The sequence below is a fragment of the Maylandia zebra genome, linkage group LG18, assembly GCF_041146795.1.
Source record: "Maylandia zebra isolate NMK-2024a linkage group LG18, Mzebra_GT3a, whole genome shotgun sequence".
Taxonomy (NCBI): Eukaryota; Metazoa; Chordata; class Actinopteri; order Cichliformes; family Cichlidae; genus Maylandia; species Maylandia zebra.
Window position 1 is genome coordinate 21,839,675 of NC_135184.1, and position 8,676 is coordinate 21,848,350.

Below are 8,676 nucleotides of genomic sequence, written 5' to 3' on the forward strand. Positions count from 1 at the left end.
GCCTTATGTACCATGCATACAGAGTGTTTCAATTCTGTAGCGAGTCCAGAAGGTGAGCCTGACGCTGTAGTGCGCTCAATGAGTAGGTTTTCCTTTCTTTTTTAATAGCTTAAATTCATTCTAAACATAATATTCCCAATGAAAATGTATTATAGGAGAAAAATAACAGCTGAAGGGATTTTAGGCATCGTGTCTATTCAGTAAAAAAGAATGACAACACTCTGAACAGAGCCTCACTGAACAACTCAGGGTGGACTTGATAGACTTTACCAGGGCTTTCAGTCTTAGTCCTTATCAGTAAATGGATTTTAATTTCCTGTCATGTGGTTATGTTGACACGTGAGCTCAGTGGCTGGTGTCATCCTCAATTCAATTCAATTCAATTCAATTCAATTCAATTCATCTCGTCCCAAATCACAACAACAGTGACCTCATAGTGCTTTATATTGTAAGTAAACATCCTACGATAATAGAGACAAAATCCCAACAATCAAACTAAGAGTAAGCACTTGGCGACGGTGGGAAGGAAACTCTACAGCCAATACTTGTACTAATAAAAGTATTAACACTAATTTGAAAGAAGAATATTCAAATATTTTAATACCAAGCACTGAGATGTGGAATAAAAAGAGAGATTAAGAAACTTGCAAAAGACCTGATTTGGTCTTAAATTTAAGGGATGTGGACGATTTACAGTTTGTTGAGACAATATGATGCTGGATCCTGGAGATGGAGAATTAAGACAATGTTTGATTAGTGGGTAGGGCTTCCTAACAGAAGCAGAGCATGATTTATCCTGCATAGATCCACCAGAAATCTTATAGACTGTTTTATTCAACTGCTTGTGCTTCTTTGAATGAAACCTCTGTCTCAGTCTCAGCACTCCTAATTGGGTTTGTTCACATATGGAGGTTGAAAGTTTGAAATACACATGCTTAAAAAGACCTGAGCATAAGTGGTGACCTTGTGTTGTCTGTGAGGCTGAATCATTTTCAGTTTACAAGCACTAACAAGGCACTCTGTGGATGCAGTGTTGCTGATGTAGCAATGCAGCTCTCCATACAGACTTAATAATATATGTACAGAACAAAGTGAATCCATAATATGTCGCTTATTAAACTCAATCTCTTTACTAATTACACTTTATTATTCTCTCATTAACTTAAGTGTCCATTTGCAGTTTTATATATAGCTGCTAATTCCTTAAATGTCTATATGGTTACAGCCATACCGTACCAGCGGTTACCAGCCTCAGAGTAAGTCAACAGCACTGACTGAGGAGCCCTCATTTAGCAGGCAGCCTCATAGGACAACCTGCCCGCCTTCCAGCGCAGATATCTGCCTGTGTGTTAGACATCATGTTTCTCAGATGTGCTTGCCTTTCACTTTAAATCTCAAACCAAAGCCTTCATGTTCTCCTGGAGCCACCGTGGGACTCGTGTGCCTCTCTGCCACTCTGTATCTCTTCATGCAGCCCTCCTCAGCCTTTGATCTTTCAGAGACCACAACAAGGAGCTGCCCAGATCGTGACTGTGAGTTCTGCACCTTGGGGGGGCATTTTTCTGTAATTCAGACCTCACCCTCAGGCAGATAAATGCACAGATGTCCAGACAATGTGATAATCTGCCCATCATTTTCACATCCTCGGAGATGGAAGCAGAGGTGTAACATCCACAGAGAGAGATGCCTGAAAAAGGAGTTTGACGCACAGGAACGCTGGAATATGCAAGATGATGACTCTGACTGGGGCGGTTTAAGAAGAATAGCACAGTTGAAATTTTCATTTTGTGCAGGTTATTTGCGATCACTTTTCTTCAAATATCTCAAAGCCATATTTCATCATTATCGGAGATCGATGGATTGTGAGGGAAGAGAAAAGTGAAGAAGATGGAAGAGTAATTTGTTAGAGTTGTTGGATTTCTTTAGAGACGATAGAAATCTAATTACTAATGTTTGATTATAATATGCCTCCCCCTTTCTACGGACCTCATTGTCTATTTTTATGTAACTTTGATGCTTTTCACTGCCTATCATACTGACCCCACCCCTCACCCCAGTCCCTGTTTCAAATTGTGTCTGTGGGCCATTTTATTGATGGACTAATTTGCCCTGAGATTGTACTTCACTCTCCTGGGTGCTTTGTGTATTAATTACCATCTATTCATTTGAGACTGTTTAGCCTTTGAGCATGCTCCAAAGCAGCGATTCCAGGCCAGTGCTTCACAGCTTCTGTCACAGCCCTAATGCTGCATGCGCCCACGGGATACGAGTAATGTGAAACCTCATGCACTGAGGAAGCGTGTGATTGACTATTACTGCTCTGCAGTTGCTAAAATCGGCAGAAGAAAACGCAACAAAACTTGCAAGATCCCAAATCTCTCACAACTGAATAGGCAAATTATAATTTTGTGCATACAGGCAATGACTTTAACTTTAGAACGAATTTGCGAAGGTCTCACTAAGTTCCAAAGGAGATTTCACTTGGAGATTTCAAATGACTGCAGGGAGTTTTTGTTTTGTGGCAATAATAAACCAATCACAGGCCTCATGCTCACGACCTCTCAGTCTCTGTTTCCTGCTCTGCTGTCTTTGACAGGTTTGAGCCTGTGACTCTATCCTTTTTAAAGGAGACTGTTGGTCATCTTAAGCCTGCAGGGTCTCCAAATGATGCTGTCCCTCCTCGACTTTTAAAAGAGGTGTTACCTACAGTTGGTCCTTTGGTGCTTGAGCTGGTAAACCATAGTCTGATGTCAGGTGTTGTCCCTAAAGATTTTAAACATGCAGTAGTCAAACCCCTGATTAAAAAACCTGCTCTTGATCCTATGGTTCTTGCAAATTACAGGCCTATCTCCAAACTACCTTTTCTTTCCAAAATTCTTGAAAGGGTAGTTTACAACAAAATAATGGCCTTCCTGGAAAAGCAAAATGTTTTAGAGGTTTTCCAATCTGGTTTTAAACCCTTTCATAGCACTGAATCAGCCCTTTTAAAAGTTTTTAATGACATATTTTTAGCGACTGATGCTGGGGACTGTGTTGTTCTTGTGCTTTTAGATTTGACAGCTGCGTTTGATACCGTGGATCATGCCATTTTATTCTCTCGTTTGGAGCACTGGGTGGGCATTAGGGGCACAGCACTGGAGTGGTTCAGGTCCTACTTGACGGGGCGAACTTTTTGTGTCAGCCTTGGTGACTATGCGTCGTCCTCCGCTCCCCTCTTGTGTGGTGTCCCACAGGGCTCAGTTCTAGGCCCCCTCCTCTTCTCTTTATATCTGCTTCCTCTTGGTTCTGTACTGAGAAAGCACGGCATTGCTTTCCACTTTTATGCTGATGACTGTCAGATCTATGTCCCTCTAAAGAAAAAAGGCAGATACCTTACACAGCCATTACTTCAGTGTCTCGATGACATTAAGGCTTGGATGTCTGTTAACTTTTTAAAATTCAATGATAAAAAGACAGAGGTGATGGTTTTTGGTAGCCCCACTGAGACCCCCAATGTGTATGCAGATTCCCTGGCACAGTATGTTAAGCCAACTGTCACAAACCTGGGGGTCAAAGTGGACTGTGATCTAAAGTTTGATAATCAAATTAAGGCCGTGGTAAAATCTAACTTCTTTCACCTCAGGCAGCTGGCAAAAATAAAGCCAATTCTTTCACGGCAGCACTTTGAGACAGTGATCCACGCCTTCGTTAGCACTCGGCTGGATTACTGTAATGCACTTTATATAGGGGTCAGTGCATTATATATTAGTCATCTACAGAGGGTGCAAAATGCCGCAGCTCGTCTTTTAACTGGCACTTGAAAGTTTGAGCACATTTCCCCTGTTTTAGCTTCACTTCACTGGCTGCCCATTTCTTTTAGGATTCATTTTAAAATTCTTTTATTTACTTTTAAAGCTCTCCATGGCCTAGCTCCATCTTATCTCTCTGAGCTGCTACAGCCTTATACACCCACCCGCTCTCTCAGGTCAGCTGATCAGCTGCTCCTGAAGATACCCAGGACTGGGCGTAAACTTAGAGGAGATCGTACTTTTGCTGTAGCAGCTCCCAAACGGTGGAACGAGCTTCCTTTAGAGATTAGACAGGCCACTTCTTTATCTGTTTTTAAGTCACTCTTGAAAACCCACCTCTTTACCTTGGCCTTTGACACCACGTGAGATGTTGGTTTTTTATTTTTATTTTTATTTTAGTTGTTTTTAGGTGATTCGATGCTGTTTTATCTTGTTTTTGCTTTAACATAGGGCTGTTTTAATTTTATGTCTTATGTGTTTTATTTATTTAATTTGCTGTTTTTTGTTATTTTATTGTTTTAACTTATTTTCTGTACAGCACTTTGTTCCTGTGCTGGGTATTTTAAAGTGCTTTATAAATAAAATTGGATTGGATTGGATGAAGGAAGAGGCAGGAGGTGTGGTTTGGACTGATTGGTGTTAATTTACTTATGGGTAAGACTGCTTGAGGCTCATGCTGAAAGAGAAGCAATATGCTGTCTGATTTCCACTACCCTTATGTCTACTCTATGCACACAAGAGCTTAGAAATGTGTATATTTCATATGAAAGACAAGCTCAAGGTTCCTCACAAACACATTCCTAAAAACTGTGGCCTTAATCCTCCACTCATATGTCAGTCTTATGTTACAGCTGTTAAGAGAAATGAGTGCTGCCTGACAACATCATAAACCCCCTCTTACTCACGTGTCATCCTTCTTCTAATCAAGGTTTCTTTCTGCCCGTCTTAGTCATCAGTGGCAGTGCTCAGTCTGTGCTATTAGGGATGTAATCTTCGAGACCTTCTAAGATTTTGGATTTTGCAGGCTTGCGAGGGTTACAAAATATCTTGCAAACAAGGCAGGCTTGTTGCTTTTCTTCAATCCTCTAAAACACAGTGCTGCACAATGAGCTTGCGCCACCACTTATTTCTTTATACTTTGCTTCAAAGGAGGGTTTCTTGTAAAATTTTTCTAAGTGGCCTTCAGCAGTACTTATCCAGGATTTTTGAGGGTCTTCTCTGTACAATGGGTGCTTTTCCGTTTATTTTCCATCCGCTCCTTGTGGCATTTTCAGAGAAATTATTTCTTTTTTTAAGCCACTTAACACTGACCTATGAATCTGTCAAGCATAACAAAGGTACCTAACTCACGGGATGAATTAGTGTTGAGTCTACACATAACAGAAAACAAAAAACAATGCTAGTAACAACCAATTGTTACTAGCAGAACCCATTCCAAAAACATATCATTTGTTCCAATTTCTTTAGTTGAATAATACAATTTGTCAGGGAAAAAATCCTTATTTTTCACCAACAAGGTGACTCCTAAAGGCCAAAAACTTGGTGTGCAGTGTCTCCTTAAGAAATGAGAGAAAAGAAGGTCTAAAAGGTCTAAAAAACAATTTACAGATAGATAGCACAGAAACTGTAAGTCATGATCTAAGAAACGGGGGAAAAAAAACCTTCAAAAATCTGACAACAGGAGCTGAGAGATTAATCTGGCGCTTCAGTCGATCCATCTACTGTTTACTGAAGCCTCATCAGAAATGATCTCAGCAGAAGAAATCTCTAGAACTACTCTTGAAGTCTTTTTAAAGAAATCATGAGAAACTGTGCCTAAGAGAGTTCAGGCTGGGTTGAAGAATAAAGGCTGTCACACCAAATTTTGATTTCAAGCTTGTCAGATTTGCACAGACTCCACTTTTACTTTTTTTTTTTTATTTCAATGTATGTTTCCACACGTTTCAGTCAATCACTGCACCTTTCTCCCATTTTCCTAGCTAAATATATAGACATGAGGAGTGACTCAAGTCTTTGCACAGTACTGTATGTTCAAGTAAATGTGAAAAGTAGGCCAATTCTCGACATTGCAACTGGCAGCAGAAAGCGTTCAGCCATATCACATATTGCCTGTCAATACTGAGTTTTTAACTTCAAAACAAACCTTCTATATATGATTCATAAAGCCACTTTATAAATAATTTATAAATAAAATGTATAGAGCCAGAATGTCTCGGGCGGAAAAAGGACATTTTTGAATGGAGAAGCATGAGGATGTTTAGGCAACATAAGGCTTTAGATACAGGATTCTTTGCTGTTGCGCTTTTCTTGTCTGATTTGTGTACACATCTGCTGCTGCTTCATGATTTGATCTTTTTTTTTCTCTCCCCCCCCCCAAAACTAACATGGCCACCATTTTTCTCTTCTTCCTTTGAGATATTTTACCCTCCATGCTCCTTGATACGTCTCTCCCTCCACCATGTTTGTGTGTGAGCAGCCTTTTAGTCGGCCCCCGGTTGTCAACTGATTGCAGATAATTACAGCTATTTGACTGCAGCATTCACAGCCAGTCCTTTCTGGAGGCACTTACAGAGGGAGAACATGCCAATCAGACCCTTAACTGCCTCTGGGGATAACTGCAGACACAATGGCACAGTGAATATGACAAAATGAAAATCATATATTTGACTTATGTGGGTGCTATCAGGCATTCACACATAAAGCTGTCCAGCATGGACCCAGTGAACACCTCAGTATTAAAACACCAAAGGTTTACATTAAAAAATGCAGTATTTACCTCCTGAACATTAAGTGTGTAGCTCAGTGCTACAACTCATTGAATACTCCTTTTTTCAGGCATATTTGAGACAGAAATACTTCTTTATGGTATCCACCCTTTAAATGAATGTCTTGATTTAATATTGAAGACTCTCAACCAGGCATAATTTGGAGGTGGCTTCAATGGAAATTGAGTCCTTTCACAGCCTAGTTTTGAGGAGTCTGCCCCATTCTCTTCCACATTATGAACCTAATCCTGGTTTGAAGGAATGTAATTGTTCTCGAGCTGTCGTACATTAGCAACATGCCTCTCAGCTCGACTGCTATATCCAGAGCAGTAGGAATGAGTCAGACTCTTTATGAGACAGCTCTCCTCATCTTTCTCCTTCTCCCTCTCTTTCTCTGACACTTTTCTCTCTTGCTGTTCTTTTTCATCTTTGTTCTTTGTCTTCCGCATCCTCCCTCCCTCGTTCGTTCTCCTGCTTACATAAGCTCCGTTGTGCGCAGCGACAGCACAGACTTGAGAACTCATAACAGTCCTCACTCAACAGGAACACCCCTTCTGTCTGTCTCCTTGTTTCATGGGGAGCAATGACAGCTGCACACTTGACCGCGGGCGAAAGTAGATAATAGCAAGAGAGATCAAAGCAGAAAAGCTAACACAGACCCATGCAATTTTTTTTGTCTCCTCTGCATCCCTCTCTAACATAAACTTCTTCTCTCTGACTCGCACTTGACATACATGAGGTACATTAGTTTCAAAGTGCGACCAAAAGTTCAAAGCAAAAACTTGTTCTTTTAATGTTTGGATTTTATTCAATGTATGATTTATTAGACTGTCAGACATTGTCCCCATGATGAAAGGATGAAAGGAGATACAGGGTCTCTAAAAGGTTGAAAGCACTAGGGGTACAAGGACATCCACACTCTTCTATGAATCTACCAGAAAAACAGAGATGGAAAAAGGATTTGTCACAAAATGATAACAGTTAAATCCAGTGTTAGATATTATTGTATCTTCTAACATTCATTTAGCAGAGTTTCCTGTGTTTAAACAGCGCAAATGGTATAAATCATCATCACCAAATCAAGACTACTGCTTAGTTAAAGAAAAAGAAAAGAACTTATATACTAACTGTGTTATTGAGAAGTATCATGCCTCTTCTTTTCATCATTAAAAAAAAATGTTTCTCAGTCTCACCTCATTTTTGTACATATAAAGTAACTTTGGTCACTGACTACAATGGCAACAAATCGCAAGAGGAAAACATTCATCTCTTCTGTAACATTTCTCTTATTATATCTTGTTAATATATTATAATTAGATTTAGTAGTCTATGTAGTTCTGTGTAAAACTAAGTGCAGCTCATGATTCAACTGCTTGTAGAATCAGCTTTGGCAGCATTAACTTCAATTAATTGTTTTTTGTATGGCTTCTCATTTTGCTGTGGAGGAATTTTGGCCCAGTGTTGCTTCAGTTCATTTGTTTATGCACAGCTTTGTGAGGATTCCAGCATTTCAGTGAGGTTCAGGTCTGGACTGTTGCTGGGCCATTACAACACTTTCTTTTCTTTTCTTTTCTTTTCTTTTCTTTTCTTTTCTTTTCTTTTCTTTTCGAGGCACCCTGTTGTAGATTTCCTGCTGTGCTTGGGATCATTGTTCTGATAGATTGTTGGACATTTGACTCAAGAATACTTTGGTATAAAGAGGAGTTTGTGGTTGACTCAGTGACTGAAAGGTGCTCAGGGCCTGTGCCTGCAAAACAAGCACAAATCAGCACTCCTCCAACACCATGCTTGAGGTGTTTGTGCTGACATCCTTTGTTTAGTTTTCTCCACATGTAGTGTTGTACAACATCTCCACTTTGGTTCATTCTGTCCAAATGAAATTGTTCCAGCGATCTTGTGGGTTTTTTGGTTTTTTTTTTTTTGCTGTCATGTTCTTTTTTGAGAAAACAGGTTTTCTCCTGCCAACATTTCCAAACAAGCCATATTTGCTCAGTCTTGTTCTAATTACAGAGCAGCAGTGACACTGACATGACACTGACAGAGGAAAAAAAGCTTCTGCTGCTTAAATAGATCACCAAATTGGTAAAGTTTGTTTGTTAGTTTGACATGTTGGCTGCTTATGC